Below are 14051 nucleotides of genomic sequence, written 5' to 3'. Positions count from 1 at the left end.
AGGTCCTTGTACACTGTTATTAGGCACTAGGTCCTTGTACATTGTTATTAGGCACTAGGTACTTGTACATTATTAGGCACTAGGTCCTTGTACATTGTTATTAGGCACTAGGTACTTGTACATTATTAGGCACTAGGTCCTTGTACATTGTTATTAGGCACTAGGTCCTTGTACATTGTTATTAGGCACTAGGTACTTGTACATTATTAGGCACTAGGTCCTTGTACATTGTTATTAGGCACTAGGTCCTTGTACATTGTTATTAGGCACTAGGTCCTTGTACATTGTTATTAGGCACTAGGTACTTGTACATTGTTATTAGTCACTAGGTACTTGCACATTGTTATTAGGCACTAGGTCCTTGTACATTGTTATTAGGCACTAGGTCCTTGTACATTATTAGGCACTAGGTCCTTGTACATTGTTATTAGGCACTAGGTCCTTGTACATTGTTATTAGGCACTAGGTCCTTGTACATTGTTATTAGGCACTAGGTCCTTGTACATTGTTATTAGGCACTAGGTACTTGTACATTGTTATTAGTCACTAGGTACTTGCACATTGTTATTAGGCACTAGGTCCTTGTACATTGTTATTAGGCACTAGGTCCTTGTACATTGTTATTAGGCACTAGGTACTTGTACATTGTTATTAGGCACTAGGTCCTTGTACATTGTTATTAGGCACTAGGTCCTTGTACATTGTTATTAGGCACTAGGTACTTGTACATTATTAGGCACTAGGTCCTTGTACATTGTTATTAGGCACTAGGTACTTGTACATTATTAGGCACTAGGTCCTTGTACATTGTTATTAGGCACTAGGTCCTTGTACATTGTTATTAGGCACTAGGTACTTGTACATTATTAGGCACTAGGTCCTTGTACATTGTTATTAGGCACTAGGTCCTTGTACATTGTTATTAGGCACTAGGTCCTTGTACATTGTTATTAGGCACTAGGTCCTTGTACATTGTTATTAGGCACTAGGTACTTGTACATTGTTATTAGTCACTAGGTACTTGCACATTGTTATTAGGCACTAGGTCCTTGTACATTGTTATTAGGCACTAGGTCCTTGTGGCGCCTGCACATTGGAATAGCAGGTAAGAGGTATACAGCGCCATTTGTACAATGTCACAGCGCTTTGTGCCACATCACCGTTTTCGGCATGGCATTGTATGGCTTCAGCACTTCATCTGAGCGATCAGCCCTCCCATCTGCTTATTATACGCAGTCTGGCTTTGGGGTATCAGTGAAATGAGGGACATTCAGGGGCTCAGTACTGGTGTCCCGACCATCCAACCCAAACACTGTAGGTGTACCCTGAGCTCTCCTCACACGGCTTAGACACTTTAGGCCATTCCTCGCTCTTTTGCTGGGGAGGGATTGTCGGAATTTAAGCCTCCCTTTAAAATGTGTAAGTGACTCCTCTATGCTCATCATTTTTGGGGGTGCGTGCCGGGGCAAATAGTATCAAGGACTGGCCCAATTTTGTACAGACGGTCAAATCTTGGTTCGGTTCAGGGCAGACATTGGGCTTTATCTGTATAATCATTATAGAATAGATTCAGATCTAGTTCAGGACTTGGCCGTACGGTAAAAGGCCCATGTGCAGCACAAGACCCCAAAATGTCATCATGTCTGCTGCACCTACAGGGGGCTCCACCGAGCTTACCATGACGCAGGATTCTGTGCTACAAATTGTCCAGCATACGGATTAGTTTGGGCCTCCGTGTGATGTACAAAATCCAATCTCCAGCTCAATGTTTTTTTGGGTGGAGGGGTCCACATTTCCGTCACTTCAGCTGTTGCTCTAGGAAGTCTTCTTGAGTGTCCTTCATCACTGGATGCGGAAGATAAAGGAACGGGGCATCACTTCCAGACTCAGTGTCTGATGCCAGGGGTCTGCCAGGGGTCTACTCTTCCAGATGACGGGGACATAGGGGTTGTGAAGATGTCTGACATGTACAGAAACTATTCAAGGGGTGGTGTGTATGCAATGTGGGGTGTAAGAACATTTACCCCCCCCCAAAAAAAAAAAAAAACCTTTGCCCAACTACTTGACAAAAAATAAAATTCAGCCCCTGCCACAGAAGAAACTTCTGCACCAAAGATTGAGAACAAATGCCGAGCAGTTGGTCCGCCACTGAACGGCGCTCAGTCATAGGACACACACAGATGTGATGCACGGGATGAAGGGAAAAAAAGTTTAAAAAAAAATCCTGGAAAACAGATGGGATACAAGGAGATTGGATGGAGGAAGGTAAGCACCAGCAATTGGCACTGGTAGAAGCACAAACCCCAGCACATAGTGGCAGAGCCCCCTCTGTATAACTGGAATATGGAAGCACGGAGTGAGCTCGGCTACTTTGGTAGTGGGGTAGATGGCAGCCGGTCACAGCCAGCAGAGGGCAGCACCACCATATGCCCCCTTATCAGTGGTTGTGATTGGTGCTCAGCACATGCGCCGCACTTCCACCAGTAGCGTTGGTACATTTGGGTACGTTTTTAAAAAACCTTTGCACCACTAAGTTGAACACGTGGGCCAGGCATGGAACGTGTTTGAGTCCGGCAAGCTCTAGAGCCGCTACCAGGTTCCGGCCATTATCACGCATGACCATGCCTGGGCCCAGGTGCAGCGGCTGAAACCATGTTGCCGTTTCCTCCAGGATGGCATCCCTCACCTCAGAGGCCGTGTGCTGTCTGTCCCCCAAGCTGATCAGCTTCAGTACGGCCTGCTGACGTCTCCCCACACCAGTGCTGCAGTGTTTCCAGCTCATAGTTGGGGTCGATGTGATGGCGGAGGAGGAGGGTTTGTGAGAACCCCTGCCAGGAATCTTGGGCAGGGAGAGGAGGTAGGGCGCCCCAGTTTGCGACCCGGTTGCAGCCTCACACTCCTTCCATGCAGGCATATTGGGCAGCAGTCACATTGCTCACTATGTTACTGGGGATTTCTCTTTCACTGATCCCGTCCGGCCATTCCTATATGCGCATGCTCGCGTAGACTGACCAATCCACATGATGCGGCCGTATCATAGCGAGGATTGGGGGATATACTAGGTACCTACTGCCAAGCCTCGTTTTCGGCAAGTGTTCACATGACCGGGTCACGTATTGTACACTGAACATGCACCGATAGCGTTCTCACGAGGGCCGCTTATGTACACATTGGGGATTTGATATTTCAATTCTTGACCAATGATTGCGCTTCCCGGGAGGGGGCAGATCCCGCCTACTTAAACATGATTGGCCGCCATACTGAAGTGGGGACGTCTTTATATTCGGCTCATTAGTATAATCACCCCCTGACGCAGGCTTGTGTGTGCCGAAACGTGCACCGGGCTCCTTAGCCTGCGCTCACCAAACCACCGGTCTCCGTTTTCGGCATGGCATTGTATGGCTTCAGCACTTCATCTGAGCGATCAGCCCTCCCATCTGCTTATTATACGCAGTCTGGCTTTGGGGTATCAGTGAAATGAGGGACATTCAGGGGCTCAGTACTGGTGTCCCGACCATCCAACCCAAACACTGTAGGTGTACCCTGAGCTCTCCTCACACGGCTTAGACACTTTAGGCCATTCCTCGCTCTTTTGCTGGGGAGGGATTGTCGGAATTTAAGCCTCCCTTTAAAATGTGTAAGTGACTCCTCTATGCTCATCATTTTTGGGGGTGCGTGCCGGGGCAAATAGTATCAAGGACTGGCCCAATTTTGTACAGACGGTCAAATCTTGGTTCGGTTCAGGGCAGACATTGGGCTTTATCTGTATAATCATTATAGAATAGATTCAGATCTAGTTCAGGACTTGGCCGTACGGTAAAAGGCCCATGTGCAGCACAAGACCCCAAAATGTCATCATGTCTGCTGCACCTACAGGGGGCTCCACCGAGCTTACCATGACGCAGGATTCTGTGCTACAAATTGTCCAGCATACGGATTAGTTTGGGCCTCCGTGTGATGTACAAAATCCAATCTGCAGCTCAATGTTTTTTTGGGTGGAGGGGTCCACATTTCCGTCACTTCAGCTGTTGCTCTAGGAAGTCTTCTTGAGTGTCCTTCATCACTGGATGCGGAAGATAAAGGAACGGGGCATCACTTCCAGACTCAGTGTCTGATGCCAGGGGTCTGCCAGGGGTCTACTCTTCCAGATGACGGGGACATAGGGGTTGTGAAGATGTCTGACATGTACAGAAACTATTCAAGGGGTGGTGTGTATGCAATGTGGGGTGTAAGAACATTTACCCCCCCCCCCCAAAAAAAAAAACTTTTGCTCAACTACCTGACAAAAAAATAAATACAAATATACAGCTCCTGCCCCAGAAGAAACTTCTGCACCAAAAATAGAGAGCAAATGCCAAACAGTTGGAACGCCACTGAACCACATTGCCGTCTCCTGGAGGATGGCATCCCTGACCTCAGAGGCCGTGTGCTGTCTGTCCCCCAAGCTGATCAGCTTCAGTACGGTCTGCTATCCACGTGGACAGGGATGTAAAGCGCCCTTAGTGCAAAGTGTGGAGCTCATGGCCTGCCTGATGTTATGGGACACGTGCTGGTGCAAGGCGGGGGCGGCACACCGGGAGAAGGAGTCATTCATTCATTATTTATTCCATTGCATATTCTTATTGTATCCTGTATAATTGGGTCTGTCATTCTCATCATCATTGCTGGTAGTTTGATATAAATCTTGTATACTATATACTTTGTGCAGTCATTTTATTGCAGATTTGGACTCTTATATTTGGGTTCTGTTCTCTTTATCTGTACTCGGTGTTATTCTTCTCTTCCAGTTCTGTGACCTCCATGCTGATGACTGCATTCACATTACTGCCATTCTCACATACACGTCTGCACAGTCTCTAATATTTTGTCCTTCTCTGTATTTGTATTCTTTGCAGGGTCACATTCACATTCAGTTCTTATCTCTTTGGTTATCTCTCCGTTAGGCTCACACTCCTTCTATGCAGGCATATTGGGCAGCATTCACATTGCTCACTACTGTCCTGCATTGGCTGTTACTGGGGATTTCTCTTTCACTGATCCCGTCCGGCCATTCCTATATGTGCATGCTGGCGTAGACTGACCAATCCACATGATGCGGCCGTATACATAGCGAGGATTGGGGGATATACTAGGTACCTACTACCAAGCCTCGTTTTCGGTAAGTGTTCACATGTCCGGGTCACATATTGTGCGCTGAGCTTGCGCCGACAGCGTTCTCACGAGGGCCGCTTATGTACACATTGGGGATTTGATATTTCCAATCTTGACCAATGATTGCGCTTCCCGGGAGGGGGCAGATCCCGCCTACTTAAACATGATTGGCCGCCATACTGAAGTGGGGACGTCTTTATATCCGGCTTATTAGTATAATCACCCCCTGACGCAGGCTTGTGTGTGCCAAAACGTGCACCGGGCTCCTTAGCCTGCGCTCACCAAACCACCGGTTGCTACTTCCCTCCTTACACCATGGTAAGACTATACGCCGCCTTCTGCTGATTTGTTTCCTATAATTCATTTCATTGTCATTTTGTATCAGATAGCGGCACTGTCTATATCAGGGGTCGGCAACCACCGGCCCACGTGCGGAGACATCGGGATGGCACGCCAATAGCATCCGCCATCCCCATGTGTAATAACCTCTCCCGGCCACTCGCAGCAACAGCCCCGGCTCTTCCATCCCCCACAATCCCCTCCTGGCAGTAGTACAGTGTTACGCTGCACTACTTGCATGCAAGATCCTGGTAGCCGCGCGGAACCTTGTCCAATGAGAATCGCGCGGCTGTCAGACCCTTGCAAGCGAGGTAAATATTACATTGACGTCACTTCCACAGCCCGCCAGTCAGATTCCTACAGTCCCTGAGTGGAGTCCTCGCAGGATGAACGCCTGATCGTGCTTCAGTGCCCGTGATATACACACCACAGTCAGTTACTTCAATTAGGAACTATGATAAAGTATGTGTCAGTCAGAAACTTGTAATGCAAAACTTTTAAAATTTAATGAAACTTTTTTTTTTTTTCTAATGTAGATTGCGAGCCCCACATAGAGCTCACAATGTACATTTTTTTCCCTATCAGTATGTCTTTTTGGAATATGGGATGGAAATCCATGCAAACACGGGGAGAACATACAAACTCCTTGCAGATGGTATTGTGCCCTTGGTGGGATTTGAACACCAGGACCCAGTGCTGCAAGGCTGCAGTGTTAACCACTGAGCCACCGTGTGGGCCCCAAATTTAATGAAACTTTTCTGTACTATTACTAATGAGTTGAGGGGGGGGGGGGGGGGTCTTCTTTAACCCTTTCCCAACATCCGCCGTACTAGTACGGCGCATGTCGGGTGTTTAACTATGGTGGCTATGTCATGGAAACGTGACGTGGAAACGGTGACGTCGTCTTGCTCCAGGCGCTGGTGATCACCATGAAAATGGCGGTGCCCATGTGCTGCCAGGAAAAAGGCGCCGGAGGGATTAATGCCTCCGATCGGTCAGGCATTAACTTCTAGGCCTCGGGCAGAGCAGACTGAGTAGTCTGTTCTGTTAGAAGTTACGAGTCCCCCCGGAAGAAGAGATTGAAGATGACGCGGTGGACGAAGAAGGAGGCGGCGCTGGAGACACTTCTCTGGCAGCGGTGGGGGCGACCTCATCGCTGTTTGAGTGCTGGGACCCGCCCCCCATCGCTGCTAGAGAACTCATTTGCATACCGGTAAAAACCGGTATTTCTAAGGAACGGCGCAGCGGAGACCACGTCTAAAGGTAGGAGACGAATAGACTTTCTAAAGGCCACTCCGACGTCTTATCCACAAAGGTCTTAATGGTAGAATCCCTTTAAAGCATTAGAATGGAGAAGTAGTTTCAAAAGAAAAAAACTTGTAGTAGCAGATGCAGATGGAGAGTAAAGCAGCATGTATTACTAGGCGGGGTCCGGCACACAGGAGTATCACCATAAAAATACACAGAGCCGATTACCAACCAGTCAGCAGTCAGCAAGCCTAGCGAGAAGGAAACAATTGCCTGTAGATTGCTCTGTACTCTGAAGCCTGTAAGGGCCCTGGTGCCTAAAAACGGAGAACCTGTCCAAAAAAAAAAAACCCCAGTGTATCACCTGCAAAGATCCGTAGAGCCTGTTACCAACCAATCAGCAAGCCTAGTGAGAAGCCATCAATTGCCTGTAGCTTGTTCTGTACTCTGAAGCCTGTAAGGGCCTTGGTGCAAAAGCGTAACATTCCAACCATCCAACCTTCTTAACCACTTCAGTGCCGGCCAATTTGTGCTCCAGGACCAGGCACATTTTAGGTTTATTTTGTATGTGCGGTTTTGAGGTCTGTAAAATTTCTCGTATGTCTCAGTCAACTAATTTTTGCGTCTTTTTTCGGGGACACATAGGGCTTTATTTTTGTTATTTTTATTTTCAAATGTGTTTTAATTTTTTTTTATATCCAGGAAAATATAAACAAAATAGGAGGGAAATTGTGTCTGGTTTTCAATTTATAATTTTTTTTTTATTTAATAACACAAAGTGTCACTGAAAAACTTTATAGTTTTTCCTCTCCGTTATGGTAATTTTTATTTTGTACGGTGTCGTCGGGGGCGGGGCTATAACCTTTAATAACGGCGTTTTATTAGCGTATTATTTATTTATTATTTTTTATTATTATTTTATTTACTTTTTTATTATATTTTTATTTTATTTTTTTTCCCAGATTGTGTCCCCATAAGGTGATAAGAGACCTTTGGGGACATCTGATCACTTTTTTTTTGTACTGGAGGCTGATTTCTCCTATAACTGAGGCTGCTACATTTAACCTCAGTTACAGGAGGAATACAGACTCCTGCACACTGTATACACAGCTTACTGAGCGGATCTGGGGTCCTGTAGGACCCAGCAGCTCTGGCAGGACACTGCTCCCGGTGGATCACGTGTCCGCCGGGTCAGAGGGCGGCTGAATTATGGCAGCGTCCATAGCCGTGTATACAGTGCTCATTGAGCTCTATATACACAGTGATCGAGAAGGCAGGGGAGGTAATAAATCTGCCCTGTCTTCTCTCTGGGAGCTCCAGCTGAAGTTACAGCCGGCTCCTATTGAAAGCAGCTGCATGATCTCCGTGCAGCTGCTGTGTTTTGGTGGACGTACAGGTACATCCTGGCAGAACTAGGCAACCACTTCCCGGACGTATATAGTCTATGGGCGGTCCGGAAGTGGTTAAGTGGACATTCGTTCATTTCACCCAGACTGGACTGATTTGTATGGTTTTGTTAAACAAAAAGACCGGGCTGTGTGCGCTTTGTGCTGTGAAAGCGTTGTTAGTAGGACCTCAAGTGTGCGCCGCCATTTTGAGACAAAGCATCAAAACTCATTTAAAGATGATGCCAACAAAACAGAATCATTCAAAAGAGCGATTGCAAGGTACAACAAACAGACAAGTTCTCTGCAAAAGTTATGTCCCAATGGCAAGTTATAAGACAGCTCCGTGCATGGAAAGCCATGCACAGATGGCGGATATACTAAAGAAGCATTTTGTGCAGCAGATGAATTGTTTGAAGGATTACCAAACAAAAACCCCATTATGGCCAGGGTTAAAGATATCCCTGTTTCTGCAAGAACTGTTCAGCGCCGTGTCAGTGATATGATGCTTATTATAAGGGAACAACAAGTGACTGGACCTAAAGATTGTGTCGTGTTTAGTGTTGCACTTGATGAAAGTGTAGACATCAATGACTTGCCTCGTTTGGCCATTTTGGCAAGATTTTGTGATTCTGCTGGAATCCGAGAGGAACTTGTGCTGTGTAAAACCCATCTATGGTACCACAAAAGGTGAAGATTTGGTTAAAACCTTTGTAGAGCATTTTTTAAAGTGTTGCTGTTGACATGCGAAACATCTCTGCAATCACAAGTGATGGTGGGAAAGCAAAAAGGATTCACCAGAATAATTGAGGAACAAATTGGGCGCCCTGTTATTAAGCTCCACTGCATTATACACCAGGAAAACCTCTGGGCAAAGATGGCAAATTCTGATCTTAATAGGGTGATGGCAATTGTTGTGAAAAGCGAGAATTTTCTGTGAGCTCGCTGTGCCTTGACCGCTGCTTGAAGAAGTGGAGAATGTATACAAAGACATTGCACGTCACTCCAATGTAAGGCGGCCGAGTGCTGGGAAAGTGCTGGAAAGCTTTGTCAGCTGCATTGATGCAATAAAAACCTTCCTTATTGAAAAGGGCGAGGAGTGTCCAGAGCTAGAGGACGTCCAGTGGCTGGAAACACTTATGGTAGATATTACATCACACCTGAATGAGCTTAATGTCTGCATGCAGGGAACTGGACAAACAGTGATGGGGCTACTGTATACGCTTTAGAGGGAAGGAAAATATGTCCTGCTGAAAATGTTAGACCGTTTTTGGATATTAGGCCTGAAGTGTCTGGGGCATTGTTAGTCAGGGCCGGCTCCAGGTGTTTATGGGCCCTTGGGTGACGGAGCCTCAGTGGGCCCCCTTGTGGAGCAAAACTCCATAAAATAATCGGAGACCCGGGGGAATAAAAACATAAAAACACTGTTACTTGTCCCCCAGCTCCGCTGCAGTCCTCCGCTGTCGGCCTTCTTCAATGACATTGGAGACGTCAGACAACTAGGCTGAAGCACGCGAATTTGAGGCCTTTGACCAAATTTCAATTTAATTCAGTTTTAAAGAAATGCTTGTCTGAATTGCAGTCGTCTGACTGCAAAATATCGGCTCATTCCGTTAGAGTAGACGCTGCTACAGAAGCTGCGCGCCTTGGTTTGGATGAGTCGGTGGTTAGAAGAAATCTATGTCCGTCCAGATCTATTTACTGTTGGATTTTCGGTTCACCTTTAGTCGTGTGGATTGTTGGACACTCACTGGTGTATTGGGCACACGTCCGAGTGTAGTGAGAACCTGTCTCTGGATGTTCTGTGGTTCGGCATGCGGGTATGACATGGGAGCCGTTATGGATGAAATTAGGAAATTATCTGATATTAACCCTCACCCTGATTGTCTAATTATTCACTTAGGTGGAAACGACATCGGGAAGGTAAAAACGACTCGTCTTGTTTGAGATGGAGAGAGATCTTCCTTTAATGAAATGTATTCTCCCGCTGCAGTTTTTATAATTTCAGAAATAGTCCCTGGACTGAGTTGTCTCCAAAGTAAGTTATCTATAGGAATAGGGTAAGCAAATAGGGCTATGGGGCATATTTTGCCTTGTTTAGGGGGGTTTTCACATATAAAATCCTAGATACATATCCTACACCTACCTTCTCGGTTATTTTGGATAAACTGGTGACGGAGGGGGTGAACCTGGGGATTATCCGTGAAACAGAGAAAAAAACATCTATTAGTGGATCATCCGGTTGTTCCGTTGTTTCACGGACTCCCCAAGATCCACAAAAATACAACCCCTCCGCCACTTTGTCCTATCATTGCTGGGATTTCCTCCCTAAATGAAAAAATTAGCGAATGGATTGATATGCTATTACAGCCTCTAGTTGCCAATCTGCCAGGCTTTTTGAGAGATACCAAACAGGTACTACAAAACTTTGATGGGTTCCAATGGAAATCCAATTATGTCTGGGTTACAAGTGATGTCAGCAGCCTTTAATCTTCGATCCCACATGACATGGCCTTGCGAGCCCTTTGTGATTTTTTACATCAACATTCTACATTTTCTGATGTATTATGTGAATACATCATCTCCGTAACACATTACCTCCTCAACACACAATTTTTTCTCTTTTGACAAGAAGTTTTACTTGCAGGTCTGCGGGGCCCCTATGGGGTCTCGTTTCTCTCCCACTCTCGCAAATATTTATATGGCGTGGTGGGAGAAGTTTGTTTATACTAACGATAATCCGTTTAGGGAACATCTGTGTTGGTACAGCCGCTACATAGATGACCTGTTGATGGTCTGGTCGGGGGAAGTAGCGGCCGTATCGGCACTTTTGGATTATTTCAATAACAATGGGATGAATTTGAAATTTACACACGAGGTAAAACTAGAATCAGTACATTTTTTGGACATTTGTTTAACGGGGAATAGCGAGGAGGGCACAGTTTCTTCCAATTTATTTCGGAAGGAACTATCAGGCAACACAATTTTACACGCAGCCAGCTGCCATCCTCGCCACACCACGCCAGTCCATCCCCGTGGGAGAGCTCATTAGAGCCAAACGAGCCTGTTCATCTGATACGGATTTTTGCGCACAGGAGTGCGATATACACACCAGACTAAAACATAGAGGATATCCCTCTTGGCAATTGAGGAGGGCTTCCTCTATTGTCAGTAAGAGATCTAGATCCTCACTCTTGATGGACTATAGTCGGAATGATGTAACCAAACATAATACAGAGGGTGTTTACTTTTGCACCAATTATAGCAAAGATTATAATAAAATTATTGACATCGTTAGGAGATATTTACCAATACTAGAACAGGATGATGTGACAGCAAACATTCTGAGAGAGGGATGTAAATTTATCTCCCGGAGAGGGAACTCCTTGGGTAGCATATTATCCCCCAGTTTATATCTTGGCTCTCAAATTAATAGAAATACTACTTGGCTAAATATCCAAGGATTTTTTAGGTGTGGAGCACCCAGGTGTCGGGCATGTAATTTTGGAGTGAAAACTCAGGTTTTTGAGAATACACACACCCACAAGAAATATCACATTAAACAATTTTTGAATTGCAAAACCAGTTACATAGTTTACTTAATTTGGTGCAGCCATTGCAATCTCTTTTATGTGGGCTGTACTATTCGGCCACTAAAAGTACGCATTTCTGAACATCTCTCTGATTGCAATAAAACCTCTGCTAGCAATATTTCTGGTGCTTCGAAACACTTTTCTATGCACCATAATGGTGATGTTTCTTTCTTTCGTTTCTGTGGAATTGAACATGTTAATAGACCCACAAGAGATGGTGACTGGAGGAGGAAATTACTGAAACGGGAGGCCTTTTGGATTTTTGAGCTGGGTACTCGATTTCCAGGGGGCCTCAATTTCAGAACTGACCTTATTTATTTTTATTGAAATTGGGACTTTTTCAGCAAAAACATTCAGCTTTTCTCCCCTTTCCTGCCCTCCCCTCTCACTTCCCCTCCTCCTGTTCCCCCCCCCCTTTTCTCCTATACGGTTATGCCCGTAGGTTTTTTCCTTGAATATATATATTAAATTCATTTTTAGTACCCAATCACATAATGTTTATGTTTTGCATCAGTTGCGATTGTTATATATATATTTATTATTGATAATTGCGGATATGCGGATATTGAATATATGAAACTTTTCTGCATATTCATATTTGCATCCGGTATGGTGTATCATATATTGCATTGATGTGGAGACTATTGTTGAGTGAGATAATTTTCCAATTCAGTTTCAGCATCAACCATCGAAATTTCTTTTTTTTTTTTTTTTTCGTGCGGATTATTTATATTTCTGGGAGTTCTATTATGGCCCTTTTCTGCAATCATATGATTTTTCATTATATGTTTTTGAGTTTCCATGGTCAATTCATAAGATATTTGGAACATTCATTCTGGTCACCGCCTCTTGCGATCACATGGTTCTATTTACGATCACGTGACTGGTCTGGTTTCCTTGGTAAGCTTATGCAGTGTTTTGGATCTCCTTTCTGTCATCACGTCTAGCCGTACACACGGGCCTTGGAGTTATTAGGAGTTTCTCTCCTAATATACACATCATCCATGATAGGGGAGTCCCCCTTTTTATGCATATATATGGTTTCTTTTGGGAACCATTTGTGTTGCATCTCGCTTCATGACGTGTAACATGTTGACAAGAGGGGACTTTTTTCTTGTATAACCTAGGGCTTCCCCTTTGGGTCTGATGATATTTTCCATGCATTATTCTTATATATTTTCATGTTAAGTGTTGTTATCATATGTTTATGTGTAGATGACATAGTTCGGATATGATTTTATTTGTGTGTTTAGTGCTTTTTACTTTATTACCCCTGTGGTGACAGCTATAAATACCTAGACCCGAGAGCATTTCTTCATCGCCATGAGTAAGGGACAGATGTCCCGAAACGCGTAGGCTAGTTCTTATGTCGTATACACGTATGCCATAAGTTCCTTTGATTTTGTTTTTCACTTACCTGTTTTTCTGGTGCTATAATGAGGAAAGTTTTTTATATTTTATTTTTTTTTTCAAATAAAAATTCTAAAATTTAAAAAAAAATGAAGACATTTTTGCTCTGTTGTGCTGAATAACTCTTTAATGTGATTTGTGCCTTTTGGATCCCCACCGGAGGATGTTTTTTTGGGCACACAGAGCGGTTACTGGATGCAATAGATTGGGATAAGCAGAGCTGTGGACCTTTTCTTTATTGGGTTTTTCCTATAGACTCCATGAATTGGAGGGGATTATCGCCGGTCTCTACAGAGCTGACAGCGTGCACCTCTCCGATATGCTATTGAGGTGGCCTGCGGCGTTTGGGGGGGGCTTGTCTGATTGTCAGACCCGCCCGCCCTGCCCTTTTTATTTTTTCGTGGACTGGTTTTCTTTCTTTCAGGTTCGTTGTCACAGCTAGCGGGGGGGTCCATGCCCAGATACGGTAAAGTTGGGACCTACATGCTCGCTGGTTCGCAGCGGAGCATCCAGGAGGAGGAGGAGGGGCATGGACGAGTTTCACTTTTCCCAGTGGTTTTTGTTTGTTCAGTTTAATAAAGCTGTGGCCTCCCCCACTTATACCACATTTAAGGAGTCGTGTTTTTATTGTGGGAAAGCTTATGGTTTTAGGTCGCCATGGTTTAGGGTTTTATTATTATTTATACGGTCCAAGGAGTCTTCTTCACACCCTGAAAAACTCCAAAAAAATAGCTGTTTGCAAGAACTTTCTCCTGGGTTCTGGCGATGTGGAGACGCCGCCTTATTTGATAGCCTGGGAAAGAGATCCTGAGATCAAACTAGATGAGGAACAAATGTTTAAAGTGCTGAAATGCTCCCATGGCTGCTCCGCTGGCGTCTGACACCAAGAGACCCTATATCAATTGTTATCGCGCTGGTACAGGAC

This window comes from Leptodactylus fuscus, chromosome 4 (assembly GCF_031893055.1).
Source record: "Leptodactylus fuscus isolate aLepFus1 chromosome 4, aLepFus1.hap2, whole genome shotgun sequence".
In the NCBI taxonomy this organism is placed as follows: Eukaryota; Metazoa; Chordata; class Amphibia; order Anura; family Leptodactylidae; genus Leptodactylus; species Leptodactylus fuscus.
The sequence above is the reverse complement of the archived record's forward strand: the minus strand, read 5'-3'. Positions refer to the sequence as shown.